Below are 26534 nucleotides of genomic sequence, written 5' to 3' on the forward strand. Positions count from 1 at the left end.
ATAAAACAGGACCTCAGAGCTAAAGAACGCATCTGGCGTAGACAACCCTCCCCCTCACACAAAACAGCTTACAAACATACACTGCACACCTACCGTCAAGCCACTCTCCAAGCCAAACAAGATTTCTACTCAGCTAAAATTCATGATTATCAATTCAACTCAAATGCCCTTTTCTTAATGTTGCGGATCTCACAAAGACCACCCCTCCCACCTCCCACGAAGAAAACGCCAAAGATAAATGCGAAGAACTAGCTAAGTACTTCCAGAACAAAATCACCAATATTCTCCTTCGCTTCCCCACCAATCCTTTCCCCACCTCTCCGAACTCAAATATCAACGAAATCAATTTTGGGTCTCTCGACCTTACATCATCCTTGGAGATTGAATCCATCCTGAAAAAGATGAAACCTGCTACACACATTTCAGATACAATCCCCTCGAAAACCCTTCTCTCTATCCCCACTGCCATTGCAAAACCCTTAGCTGACAGTTAATTGCTTCTTGCTTTTGGTAAAGTCCCAGACTCTCTTAAACTTGCTGTCATCAAGCCCCTCCTCAAAAACCCTCCCTCGACCCCACTGACCCAGCAAACTACCGGCCTATATCCAAACTACCTTTCATCTCCAAAATCCTTGAAAAGGTTGTCAACACGCAACTCACTGACTTCCTTGAAGACCACAATATCCTACACCCATCACAATTTGGTTTCTGCAAAGGTCGCAATACTGGAAATCTCTTACTAGCAATTACAGACACCATCCTCATAGGCATGGACCAAGGCAAATTGTATTTACTTGTCCTCCTAGATATCTCAGCAGCCTTTGATACTGTCAACCACCAAATCCTCATTTCCCACCTGGCAGAAATTGGCATCGCCGACTCAGCACTATCATGGTTTTCATCCTCTCTCCCCCACAGAGAATACTTAGTAAAAATTGATAAGTCTGAATCATCACACATTCCACTTACACAAGGTGTTCCCCAAGGTTCCTCACTATCCTCCACCCTATTCAATATTTACCTTTTACCACTCTGCCACCTACTCTCTGACCTAGGCCTGAAGTTTCTCCTGTATGCTGATGATGTGCAAATCCTTATCCCTATTCAAAAAACCCTCATGGAATCCCTGCAATTTTGGGAATCTTGCCTTGTTTCTATCAATTCCCTACTATCTAACCTCCACCTTGCACTGAATGCATCTAAAACCTCATCTCTAAGCAACCGGAACACACATCTAAATCCAACCCTCATAACTCTGCCTCAGCCCTTACCACACTGCACTCTGTAAGAGATCTAGGCGTCTCACTAGATCAATGCCTAAATTTCAAACCCCACATTAAGTCTCTACTAAAGGGGGGCTTCTACAAACTCCACGTCCTTAACAAACTTAAGCCCCTCCTCCACACCCAGGACTTCCGCCTAGTTCTGCAAACGACCATTCTATCTAAACTGGACTACTGCAATTCCCTTCTTTTAGGCCTCCCGTCATCAACTATTAAACCCTTGCAAATACTGCAGAACTCAATGGCGAGAATCATAACCAACACATGCAAAAGGGACCACATCACCCCCATTCTAAAGGATCTGCACTGGCTTCCCATCCCTTTCCGCGTTCAATACAAAACTCTCACCATCCTACACAACACGCTTTACAAAGATAACCCTCCCTGGCTCGAAGAACTTCCACGTTTCTGATCCTCTAACCACCCCACCAGAACCTCCCTTGCAGGCACCCTTCATACCCCATCCCTCAAAACTGCACACCTTAACCTCACTAGAGAAAGAGCCTTCTCCATTGCTGGCCCCTCCCTCTGGAACTCCCTTCCCACTGATCTCCGTCTAGAACCATCCTTATGAAACTTTAAAAAAGGCATCAAGACATGGCTTTTCAAACAGGCCTACCCAGATACTAACCAAACCTAGACAAGGCCCACCCTGTCTCGCAGAACTCGCCTTACAATATATTTATGTATATAGCTAGCCCATTTACTTTATGTACTCTCCCAATGATGTAAATATAGTAAGTTTCTATAGCTATTTTGGTTCCTCTCCACTTTCTCCTCTTTATTTCGTTTCAGTATTCTAACTCTTAGTCCCTCTCTTTCCCAGCCCTTCTTTTCTCCCCTTTTCTTGCCTGCTCCACCCCCCATTAAATGTAATTTTCCTTTCTTTGAGTTAACTGGAAACCGGCGTGATGTGTTCCTCGAATGTCGGTATATTAAAAGTTCATAAATAAATAAATAAATCTAAAGATGGAATTCAGAGTTCATTGTGCCAGAGGATGTTATGGGCGTGACAGTACTACTGGCCCACAGATCACATCAACCATCTGACTCTGCCCAGTAAAAGCAGCTCAGGAAGCTTTGATCAGCCTTACTACAACAAAGCAAAAACTGAAAAGGACCATGGTTCTCTTCTGAAGAGCTGTCTTTTCCAATTAGAAGATAGACAGATACTTTTTATGTTAAAATCACATCATTATACTTAACTCAGCCACCATTTCCTGGCTCTAAACTGCATTCAAACAATAGAATTTTGATATCTGAAGGATAATGAAATGGGGATTCTATTTCATGAGAAAGCATGAGCTTTGCTTGAAAGCAGAAAATAAGTACCAAATTAGTGGTTATCCTAGCCAAATTACAGATTTTTTTTTTTGACAAATACTCCAATGTTGAGAGAAAATTGCTATAGGATTGTGTATTATGGACATAATTATCTTAACAAAAGGTCTTTCAACATAGCTGTTAAGAATTACTCAAGGACACTAGCTAACCTTTGACCTACTCACTCAACTTCAGCGAATAAGGCATGATTGCCATGTAGGACCAATGCAGAACGTCTTCCAAAGATGGTTGTATTCTTTCATATTTATTAAAGTAGCAATTGTGTTGCACAAGATTTTGAAAGCAGAATCACAACTACATTTCAGTTCTGTTAGATGTCTATCATGTATGGAAAACCCAATTAAACTAGGAACCCCCCCCCCAACATATGTATGAGATTTCTAGTTTTGAAAAAATGCAAAAGGGGACTCATAGCAAAAAGGATGCCATGTACTGCTGAGAAGGGGCAATCGGAAACAAAATTGCTCCGACGTATTTTGTTAGTTCTGTAAACCTTCCCTTACAAGCGATGCACGGACCAGAACCAACATACTAGGGGGAAGACTTCTCCCTTTGTCTCCAATGGGGAAATCATAACCAGAATGTCACAATGTATTCTCTTTCCCTCGCATCACTCAATTTTCGGGGGCTTTTAAACCAACTAATAGCTGGTAGCAAGGAAAAAAAAAATACAGCCCTTTGGGTACTTGCCAGGTTCTTATGGCCTGGATTGGTCACTGTTGGAAACAGGATGCTGGGCTTGATGGACCCTTGGTCTGACCCAGTATGGCATTTTCCTATGTTCTTAAACAATACCGTTTTTAAAAAAATAAAGGGGCAGGGGCTGGAGGAGGAGTTATAAGTGCTTATTAACCAGATAAATTCCCCCCCCCCCCCCAAAAGTGGCGTATATTTAAGACTGTCTAGATCTCACTATAATGTGAACATTTCAGCAATGGGAAGTTCCATATATGTACAGTGTTTACTAACGGGTGGATTTTAAAAGGCATATGCATGTAAATCCCAGGGATTACGCACGTAGCCAGGCCTTGCGCTCGCTGCACAAATTTTCAAAGGGGTCCGGCCACTCGTGTAAACAGCGGTACGCACACATGTGCTGGGCCTCTTCAAAGGGGCGGGGCAGGACAGAGGCTGGCCGGGACAGTGGCCATTAGCCACTGTCCCGGGGGAACCACGTGCTGGCAGCCTGTAAATTACTTCCCGAGGAGCAGCAAATAATAAAACAAAAACATTGAGCCAAGGTAGGTTAGGTGGGGGGGGGGGGGGGGGGAGGGAAGTTCTCTCCCAGTCTGCTCCTTAATTTGAGCGGACTGGGAGGGAACTGGGGAAGGCCCGATTGCGTCGCCACATGGACTTTGCTCAATTCATCCCCCCCCTTGCGTGCGCCGCCCGCAGATGCACGCACGGATTATATAGTCCGGCACGCATGTGTGCACGGCCACCCGATTTTATAACATGCGTGCGGCCATGTGTGCGCGGTTCCCGGTGTGTGCACATGGATGCACCGATTTTATATCATGCGTGCACACTGAGAACCGCGCACATATGGATGCACGCATGTTATAACATCTTTATTTTATTTATTTATTTTTATATACCGACGTTCGATCGAAATATCACATTGGTTTACAGGAAACTTAGAGATAGGGCGGGGCCGCCCTATTTTACATTATAACATGGTAGATGAAAACTGAAACTAAATTACATTTAACATGGTAACAGTAACTGTTTTAACTATATTACAGTATATACTATTAAGGTCTGTCTCCTACAGGATGATTTATTTGTCTAACATTTATATAGGTGACTCCATGAATCATTGGGGGGAAAGCTAGGATAGACAGCAATGTTTGTTGCTCTCCAGGCTCCTGGAGAAAAGGACAGTTTGCCTTCCCTTTTCCTTGTGAGAGTGGGTTGCTCCCTCTGCCCGTTGGAATGGGTTCTAGTTGGGATCCAGCTGTAGCCAGTGGTCCCAAAACATTGTTATCCCAGTTAATGGGCATAGGAAAATTGTTCAGGAATCTGCTGTACCAGCCAGGTACTTGTGCGTTGCCTAGGTGAAGAAGAGGATTTCCAAGGGTCTAAATAGACTTGTAAGGGAAAAAGAAGCCTACTGGGACCAAGGCATCCAGGTTTCCCCACAACTTCCAATCTAGATGCATGAGACGCATTTTGTGTTAGAGACTGTAGAAACTCTATAGAGTATATGTTGAACATATGTTCTTCTATTTTTGTTGCCTATTTTGTTTTGGATCATCATCTATTGTGGATGGACTGCTTCTTCAATGATCCTCATGAGCCTTGCAACTTTATGCTGTCTACCCCCCCCCCCCCCCCCAGTCCCCCCCACTCCAACTGGGTAATCCTGATCCAGCATTGCAGCCCAGTTTTCCCTACTCAACAGCACCTTAAAGTAGCCCCTTGCCTTTTACAGGGAGTGACCTGACAGAGAATACACATCCATCATTTCATCTTTCCCCCTTTTATTTTATTATTTTTAAAATTTTTCTTTTTATTGCATTTTAAACAATTTACAAGATATTTCTTGCTAGTAACAAAGAGTTTGTAATCTATAAATCTTTCAGGATAATCCTTTTTAACATAATAGTAATAACTAACTCTTTACAAATAAGCAACAATTGGGAGGTGTCACATTTTGAGCGAATACTTATAGGAAATAATAATATTAGTAATCATTAACCCCCCCCCCCCCCATTTAGTCAATCAATAACCGGAACTTCATGTTGCAATCCCCAGAAGATCTTTAAGATGTTCCGGGTCCGTGATCAGATAATTTTGATCACTGTACTTCACCGCACATCTATATGGATATTTTAACAGGAATTTACCACCCTTATCTAACACCAATTGTCTAAGATTTAGAAATGTTTTCTGCCGTATTTGAGTATTACGTGCTAAGTCTGGGTATACCCAGACTCTCTGCCCGTAGAGCATAGATAAGCGTGATCGGAAAAAGGATCTTAATACATTCTCCTTGTCAGTTACAAAGGCAAAGTTAACTATTAGAGTCCCTCTATAATTAACTACTGCATCATGGGAATTTTTTAGTAAATCCGAGATATTGATGGAGGCTTCCACAGGTGGTAATCCTTCTTCCTCTTTTTCTCCCTGCTCTGTTTGAACTTTTATATTATCTTTCTTTTGACCAGTATAAAAAGCTCTCACAATTACTAGCATACATTGCTGGGATTTTTAACACTTGTATTATATAATTATTGGAAAATTTATTACACTTAAATTTAGTGCCTGCATATTATTTTCCAAATTTTCTATTTTCCTAAAGAAATTCTCTTCATTTTCTATTTGATGATGCTGTATCTTTTCCACTTGTGCCATACGTCTATCAAGATCTGTAATTTTCTCTTCATGTGATCTGAATTCTTCTTTATTGAATTGTTAGTTTCTACAACTGCCTCCGTCAACGATGTTATTGAGGTTTCTAATCTTACAATAAGATTCCATAAGGTTTCAAGAGTGATAGTTGTTGGTTACAAAATCACTTCCTTACTGACCTGATTTCTGGGGATTCTCCCGAAGTTGTACTTGCTGTCCCGTCCAGATCCTACTGGTTTTGGAGTACTTGCCTCCAATGGTGCCCTAGATAAAGAGTTAGCAGTCTCTATTATTTCCTGAGAAGCAATCCCCTTCTTTTCTTGAAAGCAAACAATGAACCACGTAAATAAGAGGAGTACAGGAGTACTTTAACTAAATCCAAGCAATTTTTCTATTTATGGTTTTACAAACTTCTTGCTATGGGTGGGCTACCCCCCCCCCCCCCCAGTGACTCTGTAGAGAAACATTTTACATCAGTCCTTTTCAGCCCCATAAGAACATAAGATATGCCATACTGGGTCAGACCAAGGGCGCATAAAGCCCAGTATCCTTCTTCCAACAGAGGCCAATCCAAGTAACAGGTACCTAGCTAGTACCCAAACATTAAAAAGATCTCAAGCTACTAATGCTGGTAACAAGAGGTGGCAACAAATTCCAGAGCTAAAAACTGTACGTTGAGTGAAAAATAATTTTCTACAATTTGTTTTAAATGTGCTACTTGCTAACTTCATGAAGTGCCCTTAGTCCTTCTATTAAAGGAAAGAGTAAGTAACTGATTCACATTTACTCATTAAAATCCTTTCATGATTTTGTAGACATCTGTCATATCACCCTCCTCAGCCGTCTCTTCTCCAAGCTGAACAGTCCTATCCTTTTTAGCCTCTCTTCATAGGGGAGATGTTCCATCCCCTTTATCATTTTGGTTGCCCTTCTCTGCACTCTCCAGTGAACTATATCTTTTTTGAGATGCGGTGACCAGAATTGTACATAGTACTCAAGGTGCGGTCTCACCATGGAAAAATGCAAGTTTCAATAAAGGCTTCTTTTTACACCGATCTCCCTTTTTTCCTCGCTTACCAGCAACATTGGATTGGCTTCTGCTATGTTCCTTGGGTTTATCTACTATGAAGCCTAGATCTTTTTCTTGGGTGGTAGCTCCTAATATAGAACCTAACATTGTGTAACTACAGAATGGGTTATTTTTCCCTATATGCATCACCTTGCACTTGCTCACATTAAATTTCATCTGCTCTTTCATCTGCCCAATCCTCCAGCCTCACAAGGTCCTCCTGCAATTCATCACAATCTTCTTGTGATTTAACTACTCCGAATAATTTTGTGTCATCTGCAAATTTGATCACCTCACTTGTCGTACCCCTTTCCAGATCATTTATAAATATATTAAAAAGCACTGTTCCAAGTACAGATCCCAGAGGCACTCCACTCTTTACCGTTTTCCACTGTGAAAACAGACCATTTAATCCTACTCTCTGCTTCCTGTCTTTTTACCAGCTTGCAATCCACAAAAGTACATCGCCTCCTATCCCATGACTTTTTAGTTTTCTTAGAAGCCTCTCATGAGGGACTTTGTCAAACGCCTTCTGAAAATCCAAATACACATCTACCAGTTCATCTTTATCCACATGTTTATTAACCTCTTCAAAAAAAAAAAAAGCAGCAAAATAAGAACACTTCAAAGCAGCATAACTGGCCATGGAGTCTGAGATGTTCAGGGCCCCTGATCTCCCTGAATTCTGTGGCAAGAGCAACAAAACCTGGCCTGTGCTACTTAATTGGCTGGTCCTCGAGGACCTGTGGGAGAGGGCAGGACCAGGCCACGTGGCAGTGGCTGCCCAAGCATGCTCCCTACAGTTTTACCTCAGCCTTGCCAATTCCCCGCCATTTGCACCCTTGCAACCCCTGTGCTGATTAGACTGGCAGAAGGAAAAGGAAATTTGCAGTGCCTTCAGCTGTGTCATTGTTCTTTGCTGCAAGAGGCCACACGTGATGTTTAAACCACATGGCGGTGTGATAGTGTTGTGGCTCAAACTAAGCTGAGCCCTAGACAGCGGGAGGAGAGTGCGGCCCAAGGCTTCCCCCCCCCCCCCCCACTGTCAATGATCAGCATGGGGAGATAAGAGGGAGGCTGAGGGGAGGTGAAGGTGACAGAGGGTATCAGTTAGGGAGAGTGCTCACCTAGGATGGGGCAAGTAGGGTTGAGAAGAGAGGGATACCATAGGGAGCAAAACACAAACCTCCCCCAGGTATCAGACCCTCTTTTCTCCCAGTACCTAAATCTCCTTCGTTCCTCCAGGATATTTAGGTCTTGCAAAACTACCATAATAAAAGATATTAATAAGATAATCAGCACAGGTGACAGTTTTCAGAAGATGCAGGGTGAGGTACCACCACACTCTTCACACTGCCCACAAAAATGCCTAGAAACACATCCATTTACCCAACACTCTCTACCTGCCTGTAATTCACCTCCGACAACCCTCAGAGCAGAATCTCTGCACTCCTGCTCCAGTGCACAGCCCCCACCACGTCCTATGGAAGCAATTCTGACATTTAAAACTTTTATGCATGCTGGAAATTAGTTAAAAAAAAAAAAAAAGAGGCTAGTCATAACAAATCCTTCTAGCAGACAACACCCTCCAAAATATTTGATCTGTCTTCCATTATTTTAAAATACTTGTTAAGTTTTCCCTCTTAATAAAGTGTCCAATGTTGCTTTCCCCATCAGGGTTCAAAGTACTTGCCTTTTAACAAAAAAAAAAAAAAATGCTTTGTCTACTCTGTCTATACTGTCCCATCTGTGCTTTGTGCCCTTTCCATGACTTTAATCATTTCTCCAAGCTCCACATGCAGGACAAACCCTTCCTACGGACAGACAAATCCTGTAACACCCATACTTCATCTTTTCCAACCCACAACACATCCATGGGACTATGAGGATGCTAGGAGATACATACAGTCCCCGTCGTGCTGCAACAATCAGGACTCCTGCATCCCGATGACAGCTGTACTAGGGGAGGTGCACAGAACGTTTTTGTTTAGTTTATCATGTTTCCTTGGAGGGCTTTGCCATTTTATTTTTAGTTTGGAGGTTTTTTTTTCATTTTGCTTTGGCAAATAATGCACACTATTTGCAAATAGCACATACACTGTTTCCTGAAACCAAAAAACCCAAGTCTCAAACATCAGGGGTCTCCAAAGATCCAATCCTGGAGTCTGTGTTTACTGAGGAAAAGTTTGGGTTTTTTTTTTTTTTTTTAAATAAAACCCCTGTCACAGGTTCTGCCCCCACTCCATCCCCTTTCCTATATTAAAAAGTCCCCCCTGGAAGCTGCCTTTTCCATCGCTTACCCTCCTGCCTGCCTCCCCCCCCCCCCAGACTCACCAAATTGTGTCTGGTGGTCCTGTGGGGGCCTGAGAGTGAACAGCTCCACTCCTGGCTCTGGCGGCCACCATTTTTAAAAATGGCGCTGGCCATCCTAGTGGGCTACTGGTGCAACTGGGTAATCCCTGCTACATGATGATGGTGAAGGGCAGCTGCTGGGTCCAGGAACGGAGGGGTTACTCCTGGGCCCCCACTAGACACCCAGGCACAATTTGATTAATATGGGGGTGGGGGAGGGGAGGTTGGCAGGGTGGGCTGTAAAGAAGGCCAGTTCCAGGTGAGGGTATGCTTTTGGGTTGTTTTTTTTTTAACAAAGGGGAAAGGACTGGGCATGGGGAGGGGGGGGCCTGTGACGGATGCATTTTAAAATGTTCCTTAGAAAATGGCGGCCTCCAGGGGTGCAGGAGTGGGACAGGTCTTCAGGAATAACCAAGGCTGCGCTATGTCAGGTACTTGTGTGCACTATTTGCTAATTGAATGCTCAAAATATGATAAACGGAAAGTTTAGTGCATTTTGTCTATTGTTTCATTTCATAAGCAAAATGAAGTGTCAATGTCGTTATCTTCTCTATGTTTCAATTGAATACACATCCCAAGTATATACTAGCTACAGCCAACACATACAATCATTTCTCAATTGAACAATCTAACCTGAGGAGAGAAATGGAAGTACCTTGGGGCCTGGGAAGACAGTGAGGGGAGGGGGGGGGGGGAAGGAGTAGAGCATGGTAGGGAATGGGAGAGAGAAAGAGAGCTGCATCTGAGTGAGGGAGTATGGAGGAGAGAGTGGGGGGCTGCATTCTCCATGAAAGAAATGTACTTATACTTTCATTACCACTCCCTCCCCCCAAAAAAAAATGGGTGTGGCAAGGGGAGGCAAGAAAACTTGACAAGTGGATTTCATCCCTAGTGAATAAGTTGGAGAAATTTTGCAAAAGTCTGGTTTTGATTTATCCAGATTTCCCTATGGAGTTGGGCTGTGTAGATGCAAAGGGGCAAGTGAATGGAGAACAAGTGTTTTTAATCTCTTGACCTTAAATTAAACAGGCATCTCAGGCTGAGCATGCTCACTGTGTACCCGAAACCTAATTCTCGATACTGGTGATATCAGAACCAAGCAAGCAAGCTTGAGTCGCTGCACACTGTCACGAAGCTGGTCACGTACTTATAAAATTCAGAGAGTGGGAGGGCCTAATATTCCAAGTATGAAGTGATTTGAATATTTTTGTTTTGATGTTAACACCTTACAACCATAAACTTCTTCTAAATCCTGAATTTAGGCAGAGTCTTATACACAGACAGTTATGACAGTGTTTTACTCACTGATCACTGCTTATCATTATCAATCCGATTAGGCTAAACTTAGTGAAAGATGATATTAAGAAAAATCTGACAAAATGCTGCATAACTGTTCTCCGGATCTATCTTCTGAAACTAAGGGTGTCAATATACTAATTAAAAATTTGTAACCTATCATTAAAATCATCCATTGTACCTGAAGACTGGAGGATAGCTAATGTAACCCCAATATTTAAAAAGGGCTTCAGGGGTGATCCGGGAAACTACAGACCGGTTAGCCTGACTTCAGTGCCAGGAAAAATAGTGGAAAGTGTTCTAAACATTAAAATCACAGAACATATAGAAAGACATGGTTTAATGGAACAAAGTCAGCATGGCTTTACCCAAGGCAAGTCTTGCCTCACAAATCTGCTTCACTTTTTTGAAGAAGTTAATAAATATGTGGATAAAAGTTAACCGGTAGATGTAGTGTACATGGATTTTCAGAAGGCGTTTGACAAAGTTCCTCATGAGAGGCTTCTAGGAAAAGTAAAAAGTCATGGTTATAGGTGGTGATGTCCTTTTGTGGATTACAAACTGGCTAAAAGGCAGGAAACAGAGAGTAGGATTGAATGGAAGGGAGTGGGCAGTGAGTGCCTCAGGTATCTGTATTGGGACCCTTACTTTTCAATATATTTATAAATGATCTGGAAACAAATAAGACTACTGAGGTAATCAAATTTGCAGATGATACAAAATTGTTCAGAGTAGTTAAATCACAAGCAGATTGTGATAAATTGCAGGAAGACCTTGTGAGACTGGAAAATTGGGCATCCAAATGGCAGATGAAATTTAATGTGAATAAGTGCACGGTGATGCATATAGGGAAAAATAACCCATGCTATCGTTACACAATGTTAGGTTCCACATTAGGTGCTACCACCCAAGAAAGAGATCTAGGTGTCATAGTGGATAACACATTGAAATAGTCGGTTCGGTGTGCTGCGGCAGTCAAAAAAGCAAACAGAATGTTGGGAATTATTAGGAAGGGAATGGTGAATAAAACGGAAAATGTCATAATGCCTCTGTATCGCTCCATGGTGAGACCCCACCTTGAATCCTGTGTACAATTCTGGTCGCCGCATCTCAAAAAAGATTATAATTGCAATGGAGAAGGTACAGAGAAGGGCGACCAAAATGATAAGGGGAATGGAACAGCTCCCCTATGAGGAAAGACTAAAAAGATGTTAAGACTTTTCAGCTTGAGGAAGAGACAGCTGAGGGGGGATATGATAGAGGTGTTTAAAATCATGAGAGTTCTAGAACGGGTAGATGTGAATCGGTTATTTAGTCTTTCAGATAATAGAAAGACTAGGGGGCACTCCATGAAGTTAGCATGTGGCACATTTCAAACTAATCGGAGAAAGTTGTTCTTCACTCAACACACAATTAAACTCTGGAATTTGTTGCTAGAGGACGTGGTTAGTTCAGTTAGTATAGCTGTGTTTAAAAAAGGATTGGATAAGTTTTTGGAGGAGAAGTTCATTACCTGCTATTAAGTTGACTTAGAAAATAGCCACTGCTATTACTAGCAACAGTAGCATGGAATAGACTTATTTTTTGGGTACTTGCCAGGTTCTTATGGCCTGGATTGGCCACTGTTGGAAACAGGATGCTGGGCTTGATGGACCCTTGGTCTGACCCAGTATGGCATGTTCTTATGTTAAGTTCTTCTTATGAAAAAAAAAAATTAAGTCAAATCAACTGTTTTTACATACATATATGTGTGTGTGTGTGTGTGTATATATGTACAAACAGTTGATATATATACACACACATATGTATGTAAAAAACAGTTGATCTGACAATATGACTTCAATCATTCTGAGCAATGTTTGCTATGAGCTTCTCTGAACAGCCTCTTTCTGATCAAAAGAGGATATGAAATAACCTGCTCACAGCAATTTGCTACGAGAACTCCTACTGCACTTCTAAATAAAAGGATTTACTTTCTATTAGATAACATACACCTTGACGTTGAAAAATTATAAACCTTTTAAAAAGCAGAGAAGAAATGAAGAGAGCCTTCAAACAGAAAAAGGATGTTAATTTAAACCCCTATGCAAACAAGCAAATGATTTGTACTCTAATGTACTAATTATTTAAGTCCACAAAATACTAAACGATTGATCTCAGTTTTTTTGCTAAATCTCTTTTCTTGATCGAATAAAGTAAGAATGTTTACCAAGAGATTGCTCCAAAATATCATATAACCCTGAAAATATGCCAAACCAGGAGGTTCAGTAGACAGAACTACAATTACATATTTCTAAAGGAATGCAAACTATCCACATCGTTTAGCCTTCTGTCTATGCTCTTTAAAAATAAATCTGGTCTGAAATTTCTCAAGAGGCAAAAAAGTCAGTGAAGTTATTTAAAAAGTGCTCTGGGGAGTCTGGCTGGCCAGAGCTAAGTAAGCTGTGGAGAGGCAGTACTCAAGCCTCCAGAGTGGAGAGGAAGTCCCAGTCACTATAGAAGGGCGACATCTAGTGGCCAGAACTGGGTTGCAGGTACATGGAGCTTCAGTGAGCTGCAGCCTGTGGGTCCCAAGCCAATGACAGGGTTAAAAATAAGGGACCTCCCCCCCCACAGGTAGTCATGTAAAACTTATATACAGACTTCCTTGAACAAAAGTTCAACATAAAGTGGTTTACAACAAAAATTGATGTATTTAATTGTATTAATACAAAACTGGCGGAAGGTACATAGTGCTATATCATCAATAGCAGTCAGTTCCAATTGAGTGGAATCCCCAAAGGAGAAGGAAACTGCCAAATATTTTTATTATAATAAAGTATGCATGGCGAGGCAGAAAAAATTATGCATTTAAGATGCTGCATGCTTTCATTTTATAGTGAAATATTGTATGTTATTTTACATTTGTTCTAAATGAAGAAAACCATACAATTTAGGGAAAGATGTCTAAAAAAGATTAATACTCTAGGTGGGGGAAAAAAACCCCCAGAACCGGAGCTCCAGAAATAGAAAGCTACTTGCCCAAGTAAAATTCAAACCGTGTGTGCAATATTTACAAAAATATTTATTTTGGGTGGGGGGGGGGGGGGGGGGAGGGGAGGAGGTAGATGGAGCAAGTGGTGCCTGGTAGATCTTCCTCTCTTTTGCTTCTAGCTCAATTGGAACCAGCACCATGAGCCTTCCCTCACACTGTTTATCCATCCTATTTTCTCCCACTGCTCCTAGTCTGGTCATTGCAGCAATGATCCTGAAGACAGGACTCCTTGTGGAACTCTATTCATGGGCTTTAAAATCCAGCCATCAGATTTGCCCTCGACTATGCATGCCTTCCCCCTCTCTCCGCAGCATTCCCAGGTGACCGGAAGACCTGACTTGAGGATCGAACTAGGGACCTTGCAATATGGCAGTGCACAGCATGGCCACTGGGTCACAAGCCTGACCCAGAACCGTATTTTTAAAATTTGAACCTCACCTTAAAATGGTCCCCCCTTTTCCCACGCCTCATTCTGTTTACCTTTTGTCCTGACATACTAAGCTCCACAGCCCACTCCCACAACAGACCCAGAACATGAACAAAGACCTAAGCTTCGTGGGATGCCCCTGGTTTAATGCGACTGTCACAAACCACTTTCAGACGTGAATGGCTACACGACACATTTTCTCCTGGCTTTATACTTTCAAATGAAAGCACGTTTTCAATGCTCGGCAGAACACACCCTGCCATTCTCGTACTACGTCTCACACTAAGGCGCCCTGCCGACAGCAGGTGATAAGCAAGGTTTGAAACATGGATATGAACAGTAAAAAAAAGCTGCAATTAGACTTGAGTTTCCAACAGTACAAAACAGAAAACCAAACTAGGAATCAGTCACCACAAACATCCTATGCAAACCATATGGAGTCCTGGGGTGTTGTGCAGCATTCATACAACCAATTAAGAGGGTTAAAGGCATTTTGATAACATGGTGTGCATTTCCTTTACCATTTCTTTTTCACAATACACTGCAAGCACCAGTATGCAGCTCTGAATCCAAAATCAAGGGTCACATGAAACTAGATTAGTGGGCTTTTTTTTTTTTTTTTTTGCAAAATTAGACTTCAAAACAAATACTTCAGAGCTTAAGTACTAAAAATAAACCAGTGAGAGGAGCTCAGCACTACAGTTGACATTAATAGCAAATATTCACCGTTAAATGCAACAACAAACTTGACCAAGTACATTTGTCTGCATTTGCAACTCTGTAAAACTATTATATAGCAATAAAAAAGAATGGCACATTTAAAAATAAATCTAGTGTTACTTTAGAAACCAACAAAGTTGGTGCACAGAGAGCTAGTTATAGAAGAGTTAAACCTCAAGTCCTGACCTTTTTCCTTTTGGAAGGAACTAATGGAAAATGAAACCATCATCCTAATATCTTATCCTTATTTTATAGCAGGGGTCCCCAAACTATGGCCTGTGGGCTGGATTCAGCCCATGGAGCTCATTTTTCCAGCCCTTCACCCTGCGAAATCCAGCCCATGCAGGAAGTTTGTTCTATGTAAACCGGCATGATGTGATTGTATCATGAATGCCGGTATATAAAAATTTTAAATAAATAAATAAATAAAATAAAGTTTGGTTTTTTTTTTTTTAATTTTAATTTTTTATTTTGCACATGTGACATCAATGGCACCAGAAAGACTGGCAGATTTTCCTAGGCCTTGCCAGAGGAAGCAGAAGAGGCACGGTGGCAACAGAAAAGCTAGCGGGGTTTCCCAGACCCTGTCAGCAGAAGAGCCAAATGACTCGAGCTGCTGGCAGCCAACCCCCTCCCCTGCAGGTTGAGCCCTTGGGTTTTGAGGGCCGGTAGGGCTGGTCTTCTGTGGAACATCATGGTGCAGATAGAGCTGAGTACAGGTGTAGGTTGGACGAGGTAAGGCAGAATGGAAGCTGGTCACAGATACTGGCGGAGGACTGGACAGAGGTGCTGGCTGCACACAGGGCACAGACTAGGCCAGGGACAGGGACAAGGGCAAGGACTGGGAAACAGACAAGGGACTGGATAGGGTGGCACAAGACTGAGCAAGGACAGGACTAGATAAGGACAGGACAGGTAACACTAAACAGGGAATCCCAACAGGGAACAAGGCTGAATAGGAGAACCTAGCAGGCCCGGAGGTCACAGAGCAAGGCAAGGATGCCCAAGAGGCCACAAGTCAAAGTAGGAGGTTGGGGGGTGGGAGCCTCAGCAAGATAAAGCAGAAGGCCTGGAGGTTGCAGGGCTAGACAAGGCAGAAGGCCAAAAAGGTAAGACAAAGCCTTGGTAGGCTGCAAGATAAGATAGAATAGCAAGATACAAGTGGTCAGGTTAGAGAACAGAGATGACTCCATGAAGAGCAGGCTGAGTGAAGTAGGGTTAAGGCTTGGGCATAGTAGAATTAGTGAGGAGGTAACTAGCAAGGCTCACTGAGGACCCCTGGTGGAGGGAAGACTGTAGCAGGCAGAACCCTTGGCAAAGCTTGCTGGAGGCCTCTGTCGTTGGGGAGGCATCACAGTAGGTACAACCAGGGCAGGGTGAGGCTGCACAGCAGATAAAACCATGACAATTTGTTTCAAATCAAAATTTAAAAAAACTGCTCAAAAAAGATCTCACACTTATCCTCTTATCATGACTACAGATACACTGCAGTTCAGCAGGATTCTTCTGGAAAATTGGATTAAAGTGGATCAGATGTTGAGTTTTCATGCAAACCTCAGGAAAGCAGTTTTTCTTCTTGGCTTCCAGTTCAGACAGAACTAGTTTCTAATGGGCTACAGAGCCATAAGCACTCACTTACAACTAACTGGGCCTCCCTTCACATTTTATAATCCCTTCCCCCAAACCAGCCCAGCCATTAAAGCAATCATCCTTGGCTGGAGGCCCCAGACCACAGCTCTTTCCATAATGTGGGACTCGCACATACCAGGTCTGCCAAGTGATGGCTGAGATTCCCTTAGGGGCTACGGATGCACCTCCAAGTCTCAGCCAGACAGAGGAGCGGAGGATGGGCTTGGGAAGAAAACGCTGCTCTTCTACATAGTTAGGAGTCTTGTTCATTCTTCCCCACATGCAGCAAGGATAACAGGTACCAGAGACAGAGACCTAAAGCACAGCCAAGATCGGTGAAACCTATTAACAGTGACTATCATAACCTGAATTTCTCTTCATAGCCTACAAACTGTCCAAATCCATGCAAAAGGGAACAAGGAGCACGCCATTGTTGAGTCAGCCCAAAAATAAATTTCCTACTCAAACTGAAAGGGCTAGTCTAATGAATTTTAACAGCTGTCATGCGCACATACTACATTTTTTATTGTATCAACTAGCAAAAAAACCCAACATCTTACAACTACTTTACCCTCACCCCCAATTCTCCCTCTCTCTCTCGCCTAACTCTTCCACTCCTTCCTACAATTTAATCATCCAATGCCACTTTTAGGTGTTGGCTATGAAACGTGCCACTCCTGTTCCCTTAGCAGGCATTAGCGAGACACTTCTGCCCCCCAAAATAACTCGGAGGTTGTGCACAGATCTTCTGCCCCCTATTGTCCATTCTCCTCGTTAGGATCAAGCGTTACGTCTACAGGCAGCGGCTTCGGGAGCATCCAGTGTTTCATTTCAGGCAGCCTGCCGGAATCTCCTCTATAGACAAGAAAACTGGGGCAGAAAACTCAGAACCGAAACCCTATCCTGCCCTTGTTAGCACAACAGGAATACTGGGCCAAACCTGCCGTCGATTGCTTTTACCGTTCAGATTATGTTGTAAGATCTTGGGTGGCTGGAAGGCACTGTAGCCTCAGAACTTAGCACTCAATACTTCCTCCCCAGAGGTATCAGGCTAGCATGCCTGTCACTCTGGAGTGTGACAGGAAGAGGAATATATATACAAACACAATGTACATATAACCACAACATACACAGGGACCTTTCTTTTCAGTTTTTAACTTATTTTTTTTCCCAGGAATTTCAAAGAGAAAAAAAAAAGTCAATAGAAAAAATGTCTTTTCCACTAATTTTTTTCCTTCTGTGTTATAAGTCTTGTTTTCAGTTTTTCCCTATAACACTGAAATAAAAAAAAAAAAAGCTCAAACACACCAAACTAAAAATGAAGGTTCTTAAATATACATATAACTTTTCCTAAAAACATTCAATACGAATTGTAGTAAACAAAGTGTTTGCAAAATTTAACTAGATGCCATTTCCCCAAAGTACTATCCAAACTTTTAAGAAGTAAATCAAACTTATTGGCTACTTTTTAATCAACATATTGATACTAATTTCTGACACTTAACTTCGTATGATATGGGCTCAGATTCCTTGTTCTGCCACAGCAATGGAAACTGTTTCTCCAGCATCTCTAACTGGAGAATATAAACCTTACTCTAACAGACAACCATTGTTTTGCTCCAAAGATTTACTGGAAATGAATGGGCATTTTTCATTTTATGCTCTTGTGAACTTTAGCAAAAGAGGAGGCAATATATAATTATCAAGGATTTCTTTTTAGCCTATTTATTCAAGAGTTAATTATATCTCTCATGCTGTTTCTGACTGGGTTCATGGGCTTCACATTAAACTAGAAAACAGCCATTCCCACCTACTTTGCAAGAAACATGACACTAATATCCTATCTGGATAAACCACCTCAGCCTCTGTGGCTTTCTACATATTAGCCAGCATGCTTGGAGAATGAGCTCAGAGAAAGAGAGTGGGAGAGACAATTCATGACTGTGCATTAACCTGTTAGGAACCTAAGTAAACCTCTGGCAGATGGGGGAGTCATGAATTTCAAGTGCTGAATGTCTATCAGTTAAGTTAGAAAAGACTTAAGGATTGTGTTAATTCATTGTGCTCCATCCAGTAATATACACAGGATGAAATCTGCCAGGTTTATCAATGCCTAATCTTTTGATTTTAGGTGATTTTAGCATGCGTGCAGAGTTGGCAACCCAGATCCATGTGAATCAATGTTTTGCAGATTGTCAGACTTGGGTTGTATCCACATCATACTTTGGACCTGAATTTTTTTTAATCATTGGCATCAGGTTCATCTAAAAGATATAGGAATATGGTCAGTTCCCTAGTCTGACCATCTGGTGACCAGGTTTGGGACGGATGGGATGGTGTTTGATCTTCATAAACCTCAGATGAAACACATTAGGACTGGCTGTCATTTTATACTTGATAGGTTTTCAAAGTCATAATATTTGCCAAAAGGACGAGTTACAGAAAGTGAGGGTAATAGAATGTACAGATTACTGGAATTTTTCCCTTAAGGCAGCCAATGATGAGATACAAATTATTACCATAGGTCCTAAAAAAAAACCAACAAAAAAACCCAACAACAAAACAGCTCTATGGATCACTGGTGAACTGCAATTAAAGAAAGAGAAGGGGCATCAATTAGAGAGCATGGCATAACCACTACCAGTGATGATATAGCTCAATTGAATAGAAAATCATGCCACAGAAGAGTCCAAGAGAATAACTATATATATATATTAAAGAAATTACCAGCTCATATTATTTCTGAGCCTCCAGTTTCCAGTGTAGCCCTGGCACAATTTGAGAATAAAGATTACAATTTTACAGGGAATTTAGAGATGAGTTAGAAAGGAGGCATTTACCTGAAGCTGTGGCAGGATTTATTCTCCAACCCCTTTATAGAGGGATTATCACTGGATATGGAGAATCACAAGAGGGATCTTTTACCTATCACTTATGACTATCTTCATATTATACAAAAGGTGAGGCCCACAGCATGTGTTTGGGAGCCTTGCCCATACATTTTAGTGTATATTATGCTTGAAGGTTTATGACCTTAGTTAATGTTTCTTTGACTCTGGGGGATTTTCCCACAGCAGTTAAGGCACTCTTGAAGAAACTGTCAATGGATCCTTTAGTACTGAATAACTATAGGATGGTATTTAATGTACCTTTCTTAGAAAAGGTAATATAGAAAGTAGTGGCCATGCACTTGACTGAATTCTTGTCTGATAAGGATCTTCAGACAGTCAGTGCTCTAGGTTTAGAGAACACCATAATGGCGTGACTTTACCTATATCACTAAGGATGGCAATCGAGGAGTTTGATGGGGAATGGAATGCTGTGGTGATCTTTCTAGACATCTATGCAGCGTTTGATTCCATTTAACATGACTTATTATTTTCCCAGTTTGCAAACAATAGGGATCAAAGGAGTGGGGTTATTTTGGCTTACATCTTTCCTTCAGGGAAGGACAATAAATTATGTTGAAAGGTTCATGTTCAGATTTCTGGTCGTTGAATTGTGGCATGCTGCAAGGTTTGATTTTATCACTATCTTTCTAATGATTTTATGGCTCCTCTCTATTCTATTTTACAAGCATTAGGATTGATTTTTTTAAATGTTTTTATAGATATTACCTATGGTTTAGAATGAACAAAATGAAATTGAATGTAGTCAAGACGGAGGCACTATGGGGGAGGGGGGGGGGTGTTGAGGGAGAGGGAAACCCACACTGGATTTTAACATTGTTCTGGATAATATACAACATTCAGCTCAGATTCTTGCAATCTGGCAGGATAAGGATTTATCTTTTCAGGACCATATTTCAAGAGTAGGACAGTCCATGTTTGGACAGCTATGAATGTGTCATTAAAGACCTTATTTGTCATTTGATTTGGCCACAGTGACTCAGGTATGGATTCTGTTATCATTAGACTGGTTACCTTCATCTTCAGTAAGATGCCTGCAACTAATGCAAAACATGGCAGCAAAACCTAAGGAGTCTGAGCATTAGGAACAATGTTTCCCCTATGTTAATGCTACACTGGCTCCCAGTAAGTTACAGAATTCAGTTTAAGATCTTGATGTCAGTTTTTATAGTTAAGATGGAGTCGAGACCAATATAATTTCAAGAGAAAGTAGTGGCATATGTGCTGGGTTGCAGAATTGATGGATGGGATAAAGGCCAGGTTACAGGAAGATGTGGTACAGGCAGTTAGCATAGCTGGGTTTAAAAATGGTGAGGAGACATTGCTGGATAAAAAGTCCATAAACTTATTAATCACATAAACTTGGGCAAAAGCCATTGCTTATCCCTGGGTATAAGCAGCATGGAATGTATCTAGTATTTGGGATCCTGCAGGTACTTGTGATCTGGATTGACCACTGTTTGAAACAGGATAATGGGCTTGATGGACCCAAAGTGGCAGTTATGTTCTTAAAATTATGAGCTTCTGTGCTTACCCTCTAAAGAAGCCACATATCTGCAAAGGATAAAGGATGCAACTTACTCTTTTGGTCAGGCCTGGATTTGTCCTTCGGGTCATTAGGCCTGTGCCTAGCGCAGCAAACATCTTGGGTCAGCAGTCTGGCTGAAGATTTGCTCCCTTCCAGCTGTTTGGAACCTCACTCGGCAGAAAACAGCCCCTCTGCTTCCCAATCCAGCCCTCACTCTCCCGGTCAGCATGCAAGGAACGAGAGTGAAGGGAGAAGGTGAGCCTGGAGTAGACATAGCAGAGCAAAGAGCTACTCTGCTCCCAAATCAAATCCCTCTGCTCCTTTCATTCAGGGAAATCAACCTTGGAGCAGAGAGAACAAAGGGAGATGATTTTGGGAAGATTAGAAGCTGATGAGTGTGGGAACATTCTGGGTGAGATCCCAAATACTAGATTTATTTATTTATTTATTTATTTAGAGGATTTATATCCCGATGAACGTTGGGAACATCTCATCGGTTTACATTAAAACAAAATTATAGCTAACCGAGCTTTACATAGAAATTGGAACCAATTGTAACAATGAACAGAACAGATAATAACAGGACAACATTAGAACTTAACTTATGAAGGGGAATAAGTAAAAAAGGATCAAACACATATATAATAGGGAAAGGGAGGATCTATTTACAGGAAACAGGGGGGTATAGTAATAAAAATATAATAATAATAATATTAAGGAATTCAATTACAAGTAGTAAAGTGCCAGGGTAGGATGTTAAGCGAAAGCTTGCTTGAAGAGGCAAGTTTTTAGGTTATGTTTACATTTTTTTGGGCAGGGTTCCTGCCGCAGGAAGGAGGGAGTTTGTTCCAAAGGACGGGCCCAGCTAATGAAAGAGCTCGTGCTTTGGTGGAAGCAAGCTTGGATTGCTTAGGTGATGGTATGACAAGAGTAGCCCTGTGCTGTTGCCTAATTGGTACATTCCATGCTGCTTATACCCAGGGATAAGCAATGCTTTTGCTTACATATCTTACTTATCACTTATACTACTTTTTTAGTTCCCATATATTAAGCTGTTCACTCAAGTTTAAATTTATATACCCTTATGTTTTATTGTCAAATGCCTCGCGCATAATCCTTCTGTTCAATGTACACCGTCGTGATATCCTTGATGAACGTCGGTATATAAAAACAGTTAAATAAATAAATAAATAAATAAATGTTGGTGAATGAGAGGGGGATCAGGTGGAGGATGTGCATGCGTGTGTGTGTGTGTGTGAGAGAGAGCGAGCGAGGGAGGGAGGGAAGGGTGGAGTTTGTGTCAGAAAGAAGGAATTAGCGATGGGTATGAGTATATGCTGTACTGGGTAGGAGGTTAGAGAGGGTGCAAAGCAGGACCAAAGCACAAATCCCTCTCTCCTCCTTCCCCTCTCCCCCACCCAAGCACAATTCAGATCCTCTTCCCCTTGATCTCAGAGTCTATCCTCCAGATCCTGGAACCTCCCCTCTTCCTTATCACTACCTTTTCCCCAGATCCTGGAACTCAACCACCCCCAACCACTGCTACTTGCTCCTCCCCTTCCAGAGTCCCAAAACCTATCCCCTTCTCCTTCCTCCGATTCCTTATCTTGCCCATCCCCAATCCTCTTTTCTTCTCATACTCCTCTCCTCCCAACCCCCAGCCCTCTCACATTCTCTTCAACCCATTCCTGGTCCTCTCACCTCCTCCTCTCCCCCATCCCAGAGACCTCGTCCATGTGCTGATGCTTGAGATCTGTTTTCTTCACTCAAACAAACAGAAAAACAATTATACAGAAACAAGCAAGGTTGAAACATTTTTTTGTATAAGGTTTGTTAATGTGCTTCAGAATTTTCACAGAATCTAGTCCCGAGCTGCCGCAGAAAACGGTGGGACTGTACCTTAGACCTACTCCCTGTTGTCTGACCTTATGGCGAAAGGAGGTGGGGCAGGGGGTAACAGCACCAAAAGTACCTAGGGGAGTTAAAAGCCCTAAATCCGTCCCTGCTTTAAGGGTTCTGTGCTGGTGGAACAATGTCCCTCATGAGATCTGAGTAGAAAAGAGTTACGTACAATTTAGGGACCTGGTTAAAACCTTTCTGCCTCACCAGGCTTTTTCCACCCGTAACAGGTGAGGTTTTAATGGGCTTGAAATCAGGTAAGAGATTATATTGATTATTAGATTCTGTTTAGTGGTCATTTAATGGGATGATGTAATGATAGTATACTATGTTTATTGTAGATTTAATTCTATGTTGCTGTTGTCATTTCATATATCTTGGTGAATAAATTGTATTATTGCTGTAAATTAAATTGTCAAAGTGCATACAGCAATTTATTTTGTTGCATTGTATTTTGTTGTACATTTCCAAGAGCAGTTCTTAGAACGGCGAAACAAATTTAAAGTACAACCTTTGTGCTTCTCAAGAGAGCATTCCCAGAGGCCAGCCAGGGGAAGTGCGCCTTTTCCAGCCCGGCGCTAGCCGGATGCCAGATTCTCCATTATGTTAATCAGCTTCTGGGTGCTTCCACCTCTAGTCAGCCACAATTCATGATAACGGTTCTTCAGCATTCCACTGAGCCAGCATCACTGCTCCCACTGCCGGGCACAAAACAGAACCAGCCAGCTGCTAAGGGGCATGAGCTTTACTAGCAGGCTACCATTTCTCTCTTTTTAATAGCAATATCCAGAAAGAAAAAATGCACTGGCACATAGGCTTGATTCTAGAGCAGCTTTTTAGGAACATGAAAAAGATCCTTTAGAAAAGGAGGACAAGCTTTGCAAATGTTTGAAATCTCATAGACAAAGATGAATTCTTAGAGTACAGAAGCAAAAATTTTTTAAAAAGCATGCTCTTCACATTCTCTAACGATGCCAGGAATCTGGGCAGAATGCGCCTTCAGCAACTCCAAGGTGACATCACGTAGAAAATCTAATGCAATGCCACAGCTGTTTGCCTTTTGCTAATTACAAACACAAAATGTGCAGCTCTGCTCTGTGGATCCATTCTGCCACACACTACCAAGTCCATCTCTGTCTCCAAAGTCAAGATGTGGAAATGTGTGTCCTTGTCCGCATCTGAAAACTAGTAACTCCCTCTAGCACCACTCATTCTCTGACGGGCAAACACACAGCGTGCCTACGTTCCAGCATACCGCAGCAGCCTAAGAACGAAAGCAAGGAAAGCAGAAAAATTACATCTGGGACTCCGAACACCAAACTGATAAGCTAGGCTGTTCACTTCTCAAGCAGGTTTCTGAAGACTTTGCACAGAATGGAGAAAAAAAAAAGCTTTTTTTTTTTTTTTTACAGAACTGAGCAAACCCGAAATCAATCCCTCTTTCCCACAGTTTTAAAGCATTGCCATTTTAGCCTTCCAGACTTGGATCATAGGGTCAGGATCCTAATGTACCATCACAGGAACAAAGGAACCTGCTTTAACAAAAGCCACTGATGCAAGGGGTGCAAATTGGCAGCTTGCTTGAAAATAAAATACTCAGGTTCAATCGAGTAAGCAGAATGAATTACCCTGGTGTTTTAGAAGCAGCTGATCTCACTAGACTGAGATGTACAAGTACATGCCTGAAACAATGTCCCACGGTCTGCAAAACAGAAGTTGCCCTCTATGGCACAGAAGACTGGAACACACACAGGCTTATCTGACTGACACGAACTCAACTACTGCTAGGCTTTAAGCAAGCAGAGAGCAATGTTATTTCCCAGGGCATGGAAGGAGGGGGAAGGGCGTTTCCCACATCAGAGCTTAGGGAATTCCCACTCTGTCCATTCGTGTTTTTTTTTTACTTATATTTATGGCCGGGGCTGATCAGAAACCATCACAGGAGTGCTTGAACATTTACAATACATCAAGCCACTGCCAATGAGAGTTTAAAAGAAAAAAAAAAAAAAGATAGTTCCATGCAAAAAGCAGAAGATGAAAACAAGAAGTATAAGGGGGGAAAGAAATCTTATTTTCCTTTGTGCATAATTTACACTGAATAAAGTTAACGTATGAAAATCCAAACCTGCTACGTTTAGGCTGGCTGTAATTCTTCAAAACATTTCACTTACTTGAAGTGTGGGAAATCACGTCTAGCATTCGAGCTCAGCAAGAGGTCCTGCTTTTGCATGCTGTCTGACACCTTAGCAAGTCCAACCCACACAAATCATACTGCAGAGTACTAAAGCCACCTAGAAATAGTGTCTCAGAGTGTTTAGTGCAATGGATTGTACAAATTGGAACTCTGGTGCTAGAGGCACCACACTCAGAGCAGCTTTTTCTCTTTCAATTAACATTCCTGCAACATCAGAATGAACCAGGCCATGGCCAGCTGCGTCTACAAAATTTCAACACATGAAATTATTCATTTCATACAGATATAAGGCATGTACATATATATATACATATATATATATATATATACATACACACACACACACACACACACACACACACACACAGAGCAACTTTATACAGTAGATGATGGCAGCAAAAGACTAACTAATCCACACTGCAAGGATGTCAACCACAGAAGTTTGACTGCTTATATCACTTTGTTTTATTCCTCATTGGTTCTCAATAACCCTGGGAAAATGACCCATTGTTTGATCTGACACCCCGCACCTTCCATATGTCTTACCGCTAAACTATGTAAAAATCTAAACAGCTACCAAAGCTAATATACCATAGAGCACCTTTTTATCCAGAATTGTCATGATTAAGGCCATTCTGGCTAAAAAGGTTTTTCCCAGCTGATCATCTTCCCTCTTTTACTGGTGCCTTTTCCCCACAGCCCAACCTGACCTGGCTCTTGTGTAACCCCCGTTACTCTGGCCACCGATGCCTCTACCCTACATACAGTTCAGCATCAGATCATTTATTCAAACCACACAGTGCTCTATAGATTTAATCTACGGAGTACATAGTGGTTCAAATAGCTGATGAGAGACTATGAGCCACACAAGAGAAATGACCAGAGGAGGAGGAGGAGACTACAGAAGTACTGGGCTGCTGGACTTTCCCCAGATATTGAGAGTTTTCAGATACTACAAATCTAGATAAAATGAACTGTATTATATACAGAAACAAAGGAAATGAAAGAGGCTAAAGACCAAGATCCACAAAGTCTGGCCAAATTGCCTCCTTTTGCAGTGCCAAGGGTGGCGTATTCTGGCCCTTAAGAGCCACAGAGAGACCTAGTTTTCAGGATATCCACAATGAATATGCATGAGACATTTTCATACAATGGAAGCAGTGCATGCAAATCTCTCTCATGCATATCCTGAAAACCAGGCTTGTATGTGGCTCTTGGCCATCCCTGCCATAGAACTTAGTTAATCTGACTCTCCTTTATTTCTTTGCAATTAAGTATCCTCAGTTTACCTCCACCCCCCCTAACATGGTCATTCCATACATATGTTGTACTTTCTTTGAAAAAGTTTTTGGGGTTTTTTTTTTTTTAAATGTTACTACTGAATCTACCCAGCTGCAGCTTCATCTCCTCCTCTTCAGGAAGTGGGGGAGGGGGTGTGACCATGATTTTAACCAGCATCTCGAAGGTTAATCCACAGTTTGGACTGTTTCCTGGTG

General features: G+C 41.9%; 1 protein-coding gene across 5 annotated transcripts in view; it reads right to left on the reverse strand.

Annotated features, from left to right (window-relative positions):
* Window positions 1–26534, reverse strand: part of PLXNB2 (plexin B2) — a 503243-nt gene that overhangs the window by 241958 nt on the left and 234751 nt on the right. Inside the window, exon 3 of one of the 5 annotated variants that reach the window (XM_029617386.1) lies at window positions 6161–6245. The exons of the other annotated variants lie outside the window; for them this stretch is intronic. The gene's annotated coding sequence lies outside the window, so the exon portion shown is untranslated. The remainder of the gene's footprint in view (window positions 1–6160; window positions 6246–26534) is intronic. 5 annotated transcript variants of the gene reach the window in all.

This window comes from Rhinatrema bivittatum, chromosome 9 (genome assembly GCF_901001135.1).
Source record: "Rhinatrema bivittatum chromosome 9, aRhiBiv1.1, whole genome shotgun sequence".
In the NCBI taxonomy this organism is placed as follows: domain Eukaryota; kingdom Metazoa; phylum Chordata; class Amphibia; order Gymnophiona; family Rhinatrematidae; genus Rhinatrema; species Rhinatrema bivittatum.